Source organism: Anguilla rostrata, chromosome 13 (genome assembly GCF_018555375.3).
Source record: "Anguilla rostrata isolate EN2019 chromosome 13, ASM1855537v3, whole genome shotgun sequence".
Classification (NCBI taxonomy): domain Eukaryota; kingdom Metazoa; phylum Chordata; class Actinopteri; order Anguilliformes; family Anguillidae; genus Anguilla; species Anguilla rostrata.
Window position 1 is genome coordinate 18,178,394 of NC_057945.1, and position 11,644 is coordinate 18,190,037.

Consider the following 11,644-nt stretch of genomic DNA (forward strand, 5'->3'; position numbering starts at 1 on the left):
TGAGCAAGGTGTAAGGAATTTAAGAACAAAGAAATTTAAAAAGAATTCTGACTTCAGTTTGTTTGTTTTTTCTTTTGAGGAAAAAGGTATTAGGACGGTATATGTCTAGATTCTGAGGCTGGCGGTTTTAAGGGGTTATTGTGTCACCGTGGGGGCACAAACCTTTCTGCCCCTTACTAACTAGTTTCCCCGCTGGTTTTAGTTGGCCTCAGAACGTCTTTTGTTTGTTTTTTGAAAAGACATTTTCTTTTTCTCTGCTTCGGGTCGAAGTCGTTTTTCTTCTTTTCTTTTCCCTGTTCCTTTTCTCTTTATATACTCCTTCTTCCTCAGTTACCCGTTTAGGGGTTTATTCATTTTTTTGGGATACGTCCCTTAGGAGTATAGCACCCCCTTCTCCTTTCGTCTCTCACGAGACTCAGTGGTTACTGGAGTGCCCCTTTGGTAACTTATAGATCCCCTGTTTGGTCGCGTCTGGTCTTCACACTTCCCCTGCCTCACACAACCGCAGGAACTGGAGACATACTGGTGAGCAAGTAATATATGGGCCTGTTTCACTTATAAAAACCATTTTGTGAATTGCAGTTTTCATTTTGTATGTCAAGATCTTTCTTTATGCCAGTGCTCAAAATGATTGTCTAAAACCTGTCGCTTGTACAAAAAATACTCAAATCCTCCAGACAAGGCATCTGGTATGAAAAAGTGTTCTTCTGAACATCATCCAAGATGAACACGGGCCACTCTGACCAAAATAATAAACAACTACCCCAAATACAGGCCTTTGACCCCTGGCTATGAGATGGCCATGGCTCCCAAACACTGAATCCATATGGTATGGAAAAAGTGGGTAAATAAGTGAGAAGCTGGGTCATGTGTGATAGCAGATCTTGTCTGTGTGCTTCTCTGTGGGCCTGTGAGGAACAGATACAGAGAGACAGAACACAGGAGGAGTCTCACAGAAGCAATCTCTTTTCAGGGATCATTTTCTCAGTGGAAGTTGGTGCTAGGGAGAGGTGAGGGGAGGGTTAAAAGGGGCCAAAGAAACGTGTGATGGTCGGTCTGGGACACGGGGCCGAGCAGAGTGCATGCATCAGAACAGCACAGCTCACATCTCAGGGGTGTGGGTGGAGGAGGGGGGGTGGGGAGGGAGGAGGGGGGTGGGGGAGTTCAGAGCTGGGTTAGCCAAACAGCGGATGGTCCGCCAGGGGCCGTCGGACAGACAGCTCACCCAGCGGTGAACTCTCCGCCCGGGGGCCCGCGTGCCGCCCCCATGGTCCTGGAGCAGGTGGAGGGGAGGGGAAAAGAGCATGTGCTAAAGGATTCAGGCGAATAAGCACCTGTAGGGAGCACAGCTCCACCGCGTCCAGAGACTCATCCTCTGAGACGCCTATAGAAAGGGAAGAACTTCCACACAGTGCGCTGAGGAAGATAGCAGGTCAGAAGGTGTAAGTGAAGACAGTTCCTGTTAAATGGCTTTTTAATGTCATGCATACAGTCTAGAACAGGGATGACTGTATGGTGCATACGTTAGGGTAATATGACTTTTACAATAAATTAAGCTCTTATACATTGCTAATCAGTTGCACATTATAGGCTAAGGGTTAAAATCAAAATCAGAATCGGCTAAAGTCCTAACTAAGACTAGACGCACAAGAGCAGGTAAGGCCTAACAACTTATTTAAAAGAGTGTTGCACTGCTGTTGTACCTTTAAGCAGGGTTACGGAAATGCGTAAAATAGATACTCTGTATACGTAATCTTGCCTTTGAGGAAGGTTTCTGATAAGTAAATGCACCATCATAATTTTGACACAGAATATGACTACTTCACTGTCTAGTTCAATAATCTGGATTCAGTAACCCATCAGACACGTCACATGGCTCATTCCGGCTGTTTTTATGAAGTGTGTGCTGAACAATCCTTTTTACATGCCTCCCACTAGGAAACTCTGATGCCTAATATCTGTTTAAGAAAGAGGGAGGGGGCTCTAGTCCAATCACACACCAGAGATACTGTATATGACTGGTAAAGAGAAGTCCGGAGGGAAGAGAGGACAGAAGTGGGACAGTACGGAGTTACATGTCTATGCTTGTCTCCATGGTCATGTTTACACATTCAGAATCTCAGGCTACCTCACAGGGCAGGGAGAGACTACTGATAATCTATGCTTGAGCAACCCCTCTCTCTTACTGATGATAAACACACAAGTGGCTGGATTGTTGGAGTGTCCATTCAAACAATGGCTCTGGAGAAGAATGAGTCTCACCACGTTAAACAAACACATTCAAAACATTTAACGAGCAACACAGAGACGTTAGCCTACCTCTCTGTGATCTCAGAAACAGGTTTTCATTCACAGGAGTGTGCCCTAGTGCTGGCTCTCTGCTTTCTTGCTCGTCTCTTGTTTGTTTTACCAGTGCTCATTTCGGGCTGGAACAGCCTATCAGTCTGACCGATCTGAACAGGAACAATAACAGCCCGATGCGGAACGTGGCCTGCTGGAGATTATGTAACACGCACACGCATGAGAACTGAATGGTCTTCGAGCTATTGTGCAGAATGAAGCTCAGTTTCAAGCAAGAATGTTCTTGCTTTTAAAAGGGCTTGACCATTGACCAACCACAAGCACATCAGCCACCAAGGAATGAATCGATGGAAATGTTTAATACTTGTGAAGGTTCGGTGATAACACAGAAAAGAGTCAGAGCTCAAAAGATCTTTTCTTCAAATACTGCTCTGAATACACACATGCTCACACACATGCATGCGCACAAGCACGCACATGCATGCACACACAGCTGCAAACACACTGGTAAAGACACACAAGCACGCTTCTTAAATTAGAAATAACTCTAATTAGAAAGAGGCAGGACAAGAAGGAATAGAGACAGCTGTACAGTTGCTCTCTCCAGGAGTGGTATAGAAGCCATTGGAACATGCGGTCCTCTTCTGAGAAATATGAATTATTTACAGCTGAGCAGCCGTCTCCTTACATAACTGGACCACAGTCCAGCCTGAAGCAGATGATAGTATATTCATGACAAAGCATGAGTCACTGGCAAGAAACATATAGCTTGTTGCAATGTTTTGGAGAGGGGGCTGGGGTTGATTAAATTCCAGAGCTAGCGGGGGACCATTTTCAGTCCTACATGCATTCAAAACCATGCAAATCTGTGTCAACAAATCTGCTACTGAACAGAGCTCCTGCTGCTTCAGCCCTATCCAATTATTAATCTTATTACAGCCCATTAAAAAGCCATTAATTGACATTAAAAAAGGCTATTTTAAAGATGTGAAACTATTGCACGTTGAAGATGAGTAAGAAGGGCAGTAAAAATGTGTTGAATAATAAACAGAAAAAATGGAATAATTACCTCTTTGCACTCTCCATATGGAAATTAAATATACAAAGATTATATTTAAATAACATTTATTAATATATTATAACATAAAAATGTCACTTTCAGATGTTGCAAAATATTTTAAAATGCATTGTAAAATATGTGTTCTTTTATTACATTTATTTCAGAAATTACATCTTTTCAATACTGAAATGCATTGGAAAGTCTCCATATGTTCGAATGCTTTTTGCAGTATAGTTTTCAATAAACCTGACAATTTATTTTGCAATGAAAAGACACTATTCACAAAGAAAATCTTCTGATCTATTTCCTAAAAGGGAAGTCTAGCATCATACAAATTCACCTCGCTAAGCATAACCAAGGCTTCACACACCAAAACAAATTAATAAATACGAATGCAATTACACGGGAATATTGTGACATGTCCAACACAGGAAAAACCTGTAACATGATGAGAGAATTCCATGTGGGCATATTTTGTGTTAGCCAGGTTTTTTGTTTGGTGGCATTTTTTGGAACTGTGAACAGGTCCCATTGTGCACAGCTTGGTAGACCTTTCCCAATCACAAAGGCACGAGCCACAGGGCCTGAGCATCTACTGCACATCCTCAGCCCTAACGAGGAGAGAGAGCATCAAAGGCCGATCGACAGCCGCTCAGAGGACAGAGGCCTGCTGGGATTGTGACATTTCACTGTCTGAGAAAAGAGCCCTAATAAGGACACCCTTGGCACCACCTTCTCTGATGCCTTTAACAGCAGTTTACCATGCAGTTAGACTGATGTAACAGTGCGAGGCAGACGCTGTTCTGAGTGGTAATTTCAGACTGGGACTTTCGATCCACAGGCTCCAGCACCTCTTGTGAACAGTGTTAACGAGCTGTGCATACGCATTGCGAGGATTCTTCGTTTACTTTTGCTTATTGTAGCAGGCACCCTTATCTGGATTTACATGGCTGACATTTTCCCCCCGCTGTCCGTTTCTACGGCTGTACTGCGTGTTTTAGCGGAGCGATTCAGGCCGAGGCGCGTCCCTCGGTGGCGCCACAGCAGAGCGCCACCTGGGACCAGGACCTCTTCGTCGAGAGACACCGGCCCGGGTCATCAACGGGCTATTTCACTTTTGCAATTGTAATTTTAACTGCCCCACTGTCTTTGCACAGCGTGAATACTCGCAACATCAGCTGTCCCTACTGACCATTAATGGCATTGCCGTTCCTCCTGGTTGTCAGGCTCCCAATTTACTCCCATTCATTTGAAGAACTACGGCTTATTGTATTTCTATGCAGCATATATGAAAATAGTTCCTCTATTTATAGTTAACCTAAACCTGAAAACAGCTTATCAGTTCCAAAAAAAAAAACATCTTTTGATGTTAGTAGTCTCTTTTATCAATCTATTATGCTTCGTAGTTAGTTTGTGCTTTAAAACTATTTATGTCGGTGAGGTCCCGAAAATGAAAAGGAGTGAACTGAGAGATGACAACTGGGAGGAACTCAGATGTGGTCAGCTGGGACAGCTGATATGGCTAGTATTCACACTATGCAAATGCTACGGGGTAAGCTCCACAAAATTACTTTTGCGTTATACCAAAGTGAAATATCCCTTTAACCAGCACCAAGCTGAATGTTGGCTGGAGGAGTTCAGCGTCACAGAAGGAAATGCACTGGCCGACACCAGGAAACCAGACGGATGTAGAAGAGATGGAGCTTAAGATTAAACTGCAGGAATGACAGGAGTCCAAACTGAGCAGACCACTTCCTAACCAGTACAGAGAGACAAATGTGCAAGAACAGAAACGCACACGTACGCACACACACGCACGCACGCACGCACACACACACACATGCATGCGCGCACACACACACACACACACACACACACGCATGCGCACACACACACACACACACACACACCAGCAGGGCTCACAGCGGCAGTCTACACACAGAAGCAGGGAAGATTAATTGGCCACTTTACGCCTGGGAGGTTAAAGTTGAGCCGTGGAGGTAGGGGGCCTCCTTCAGTGGATTAATTAGCCCAGGAGGTGGCGAATGAGCTCCCCCCAGGGGACGAAGGAGAATGAGTCAGCATCCTCAGCTGCCAACAGCCACACCCCAGCCGCCTCTGCAACACCCCATTCCTCCACACCAACTGCACCTCAACTGCTGCCATACCACTCTCAAATTCTTCAAGCATACAGAGACAAAATGGGGGGGGTGGGAGTTTGTCCCTGTCTTGATTCAAGAGAACATAGATAGGTGTGTTTGATTTTGAGATGGGCAGACAATATGGTTGGTGAGAGTTCCCATGTGCTGCACTCTGAGTTCTAGCTTTTTCTGTTAGGGAGGAGGTATAGGGTACCAAAGCATAGACAAAAAAGATATAAATGCACTTTTATCCCAATGTCTATTCAAATGCTAAATGATAGGTCCAGAAAGGGAAGATAATTGGGAACTGTTGCTTAGGGGGGTATATGGGAGAACGTGTTTTTTTATTTTTATATTTAATTGTATTCAGATAAATTTCTTTTTAATGTCTTTTGTAGTACTGTGCTTGCCTTTTGTGATTATATGGAACTTTTGGCACAACGACGCAAGACAAATTTCCAAGTAATCAGACAATAAAGTATTATCGTATCATATTGCGCGCGCGTGTGTGTGTGCATGTGTGTTTAATGTGTATGTGTGTGTGTGTGTGTGTGCGCACGCCCGCCTGTGTGTATTTGGGACAGGCTGTGCCCTCTTCCTGTGTGAACTCTGGCTGAACTCCTGGTCGGTCTTTGACTGCCTTCCTCCTCTGCCCTGGCTTGTGACAGCACAGTTCACAGGGAGGTCTTGCACCCTACACACATCTCTCAATACCACCGCTTTCCCCCCATTCTCTCTCTCTCTCTCTCCCTGCTCCTCTGCATTTAAGAGAACAACATTCTAAGCTTTCAAAATGTTTCTTGACCTTGCTACAATGTAAAGACTCCTACATGGCTTCTCCATCCCATTTGTGACAAAGTAAATACTAAAGAAAACTAATGAAGAAGCTGCAATCTTATGCAAACATAATTTATTATTAACCAAAACAGAACTGCCCCACCCCCCACACCCCACCTCTCTATCATCCTATAGGACAGCTGCTGGGGCCCAGAAACCACCTAAAAGTTCTTCCTTCACTATCCTCTTACTGAGGGTTCAGCACCTGGAGCTCACCTCTGCTTGCCTCGGGGACATACAGTACAGAAAAGTAGCGCACAGATTTCAGAGTCCCATCTTCTTCAGTAACACAGGACTGCCTAAGTTTTGTTAAAGAGGACGGCGTGTTCTGCGGTTTTCCGCCAAAGGTGGAGGCCACGTGCTGTGGGGGAGAAAGAGCAGCGGAGAGCAAAGCTCGGGGCAGTTTTGGGCAGTGTGTGTGCGTGCCTGTGTGTGTGTGTGTGTGTGTGCCAGAATGGATTGAGCCAGGTTCTCCAGCTCTGATTACACTCACAAGCATGGCTCGTGTTCTCTGAGGCCTGACCTACCGCCTCAAGCCATCTGACACCAGGACGCATTGAAAAATAATTCACCGAAAACAAAAGACTGAGGGAAAATAATGAAAAGTGCATACGACAGTCATCAGACACGGTACTTCATCTGATCAAATAGTTCACCAGAAGTGATTTGTATAATACACTCATGCTGTTTTACTTACGTATTACGTATCAAGACGTTGATGGCTTTACTTACAGTAAAGACGTTGCATGCAGCAACTGAAAAGTATACGCTTAATAACAACTCAGCTCATGGAAACAGATGACATCACTGAAGTAAAGATCTGTACTTTCCAGACCAGTTGATGCAAACAGAGAGCTGAATTCACAGAGGACCAAAGCATTCTGGGTAATGCCACTCTTGTTGACTTGCTAATAAGTCACAAAGCATTCCAGCGCTCAGTCACTGTCAAAAACACCTTAAGGACTCCATGCCATTCAAAAAAAATCTAGTTTTAAGACCCGTCAGTATATCTGTGTTTCATAGTGTTCAAGAACAGTGGAAAGCTTAAGTATGGCTACAAGCCGACCCAGTATTTCAAACCCCAGACACTTCAGAGGGTCACTAGCGTCTCAGTCCTCCAAGAGATGGAATATTCCTCCCACAAGATTAACTCCAATCCCAGTTCTCATGTGCCAAAAGGAAAAAAAAAACATTGCAACAATTTGGAGTGTGGTTCAGTTCAGCCATGATGTCATTTGTAGGGCTGGGTGCACAGAGAAGGCACTGTCTATGGCATTAAGTGTTGAGAATAATAAAAATAAATAAAAATAAAAAAGAGAACAGACTATCCACTGCTTCCCAGACTCATACCCAGGGCTGTGGTAATGCTTTTATATCAGTGCACAAAAGTTACAGGTTGAATTCTGTGAACTGGTAGCATAGGCGAAAATCAGTTACAAGTATATTTCGCAGTGATATCAGGAAATTTTATTTCATGCAGGGTTATCAATGCATGGGATCGCATGCCAGTTCGAGTAACAGATACAGAAGCCCTTGTGATGTCTGAGACCAGGCTTTACACAGTGCTGGACAGTCAAAATGATTAGCCGAGATGGGCTGAGTATCCTGTTCTTGATGGGCTGCATTCCCATGAATTTCCTCTTCTTGTTATCAAACATTCTTAGGCTGTTATATCTTTGCATTCCACTGTAATACACGGCTTTCAGATAATTTCACGGCTTCTAGAATGTTCTTGACAGGGTGGTTTATGTCAAGTTAGGTGTGTTAAGGGGGGGGGGGGGGGGTGAGCACTTGGGCTGCTCTAGTGTAATCACACAGAATGTTTAACTATGAGGACACTGTGAGATAAGTCAGAATGTAACTGCTTTATCAGGCACTTTGACCCCTGTGGAGTCTCCCACAGTCTGACCTGACTTTGACTTACAGCAGAGGGCCTCCCCAGCTAACCCCCCCCCCCCCCCCCAGCTCCCCCAAGGACCCCAATAGGCACTGCTGGCCCTGGGAGTGTCCTGTTAGAGCTGGAGTCCAGTGTGTAATGCTATACACCTGTCTGTTATCCTCCACTACACACTTCCCTGCGATACTCAACAACATACCTCTCTATGATATTCAACAACATACCTCTCTGTGATACGTAACTACACACTTCTCTGTGATACTCAACTGCACATCTCTCCATGATACTTCACTACAAGCCCCTCTGATATATTCAACTACACACACCTCACTGAACTACTGAATTACAAACCTCTCTGAGTTGTAAGCTCCACCACACATCTCCTTGTCCCACTGCACTACGCTACTCTCTGCAAATTCACTATACACCTCCGTAGTTGCTTGTACTCTGAAGTACTATGTGTAGTATCCTACTCACTCCTTATACCCCTCTTCAATTCTCCGCCACAGGCCTCACCCTGCTAATCTTCTCCTGGCCTGCACACTCAGAGAGAGGCTTGAACTTGGGATAACCCCAGTCAGTGAAGTCTCTCTTGGGTTCATATGAAGGCCAGCTCCAGTTCTTCCCTCATAACTCTTTCTCTTGAGATCAGTATTCCAGACCAGAAAACCTGGCATGACATAATTCCTCCCACACTGCACCTCCCCAAAGTGAACCAGCCCCAACTGCCCAAAAGGAAAGTTCATTTGAGCCTGCTTCAACACATGCACGCAGACACATACGCACTAGGCTTGTTGCGGTGTTTAACTGGTGGCATACGATTTGCGAGCCTACATCACTGTAGTTATCTCATTACTGTCAATACCAGTATTTTGTAATTACAATTTACACATAAATTTTAAAATAATAAATAAATAAGTAAATAAATGCTGACATTATTGAATTAATATAAGCACCATTATATTGACATAATTGTCAATACCATCAGATATGGCCAATTCTCCTTCGTTATGCTGTTAGATGAGTAATAAAATTATTTTTATTCTGCACATTTTATTAACATTATTTACAGTCCTTTAATCCCTATCATGATGTGAAAAAACAAGGCGTGTGTTTGCCTACTACACATGCATGCACATGCAAGAACAGACACACACATGCATGTTCCAATGAAAAAGAATCTGAAATTAAAGTGTTGTAAATGCGAAGTTCAAAGTTTTAACAGTGAAATGCATTTCACCTATTAAACAACCTCTTTAAAAGCCTTTCCCTTTTGGAATGTTCAATTTTGAATAGACTAGATTGAGTACAGGTGCACTTACCATCTGCAACTGACCTGCTCACCTGGAACAGATTTTACATCCAACCAACCACACAGTGGGTCATTGCTAATGTCACTAACAGCTTTAGTTTCACCAGTAGCCCTTCCTATGCAGAAGTTTAGGATATATGGCTCTCTCTTCATGGCGGTATTGAATTAGCTTGAATTCCTTGCATCCAAACTTTTGTGCAAAGTTATAGGACTGGACTTGGTATAGGCCTTATAGGAACATAAAGTCTTTGCACCTCCTTGTGGTAGGAGACGTAATGAACTGAGAAAAAACGTGCAATAACCCCTGGACTCTCCACAACTTATACTTAAACACATTGCTGTTATCAAACATGTAAAAAGTGCTCAAAATTAATCTAAATCCTTATATAAATGTAAAAGATCCAAGACAAATATATTAGGGATAAACTAGGCTCACTAAGGTAAAGATTTAATCAGAAACACCCACACATGCGATTACAATACTCCACAGTTGATCTGAGATTAAGATCTGTGCTACATTTATAATACCATGAGTCCAAGCTAGCCCGTTATCACGGAGCAATTCGCATTATTCAATATCGAAGAAACTAGACATGAACTGGGCTTGCAACCAACGGTGGTGTAAATATTATTATCAATAACAGCACAAATGTCAGACACTGAAACACAATTAGCTCATGAAACAAGAGTAATTATTTTGTGGTTCACGTCTGGATCATTGCCCATTGTAATCTAAAAAATAGAATAACTGCATTTATTGAATGGAGTTAATTTTTTCTGCTAAATAATGCGGAGTCCTGTATTAACGTGACCATTGTGTAGGCTATGTAATTACCTTGGGCAGGATCACAGGCTGAGGGAACAAAATGTTCCGTATCTGTAATCCCTTGTGATAAATTCAGGTGTATCTACAGAGTCTGTACAAAACAGAGTACTAAATTAGTATATGTGGCAGATGTGATATGAACTCATCCAGTATATACTAGTTTATGTACCAGATTTGAAATATGCTAATCTGTACCACATAATGTGTACTATTATGCAGTGTATATACCATATTTGAAAAATATAACTGCTTTTTATCACAAAAACATTACAACTAAATATTTCCATGTCAAAAAACATAACAAATAGGTTTCACTCCAGCTGTACTGGGTTGTACGTTTTCATTCAGGGAGGTACAGAGCATGTTGTAAGAGTTGTGTTCGAAGCCAGTCAATGAGAAATGCCATCAATCTCTTCTTATTTTCATTGGATCACAAGAAAAGGCATTTGCCAACTCTTAATAAGCTTAGATTCCTTTAACAGAATAGAATAGAGCCTGGATTTTATAATCTAATGCTGAATCAGGCTCTGTCACATCAGGACCTCTAAGGATAGAATGCCAGAGCGCTTTTTAGAACCCACTTTACCTTTTTTTTCCTTATGAAGCAGATAAAACAGGCACAAAGCCAGTGGACTTATACAATGTCACAAACATGACTAATCCCATAACAAAACATATTGCATGTAGATTTTCAGACAGTTTCTCTGTAACGCTGGAAACAGTAGCAACGTGAGACAAAGCATGCAGTGCTCACAATACAGTTACATAAACCTGATTTTAAATCTCTTCATAGGTTTTTCTTATTTAAATAGTATTTCTACATGAAAACATTTTAATTACAGCCACATGTGGGATAGTACTTAGTTACATGGCTAGGCTGTGGTTTGAATCCTCATAGGAACAGGTTGTATTCTTGACAAAGGAACTCAAACCTGGATTGTCTCAGAAAACATTTAGCCTTTAAGCAGATAGTGGTTAATATTTAATCCCTGGAGGATTCTCAAGTCAGGAGCATCTGCCAGGTAAATAATTACTATGAATTTCCATCATTTCACAGGGCAAATATGAACACATAAGTCCAATAATGAGCATTGGTACCCGCTCTGGTGAGTCTGTTCCAAAGCTTTGGTGAAAGGTCATCAGAAATGCATTACCGAGTGTAAGCAGAATATGTGGAGGCTTCTCTCTGTGCCACGTTCTGGCATGCATAAGTGGGTGCCCTCTTCTGCACTGATACAGGTCATTGCAGTGAAGGACCAGGTCTACAATT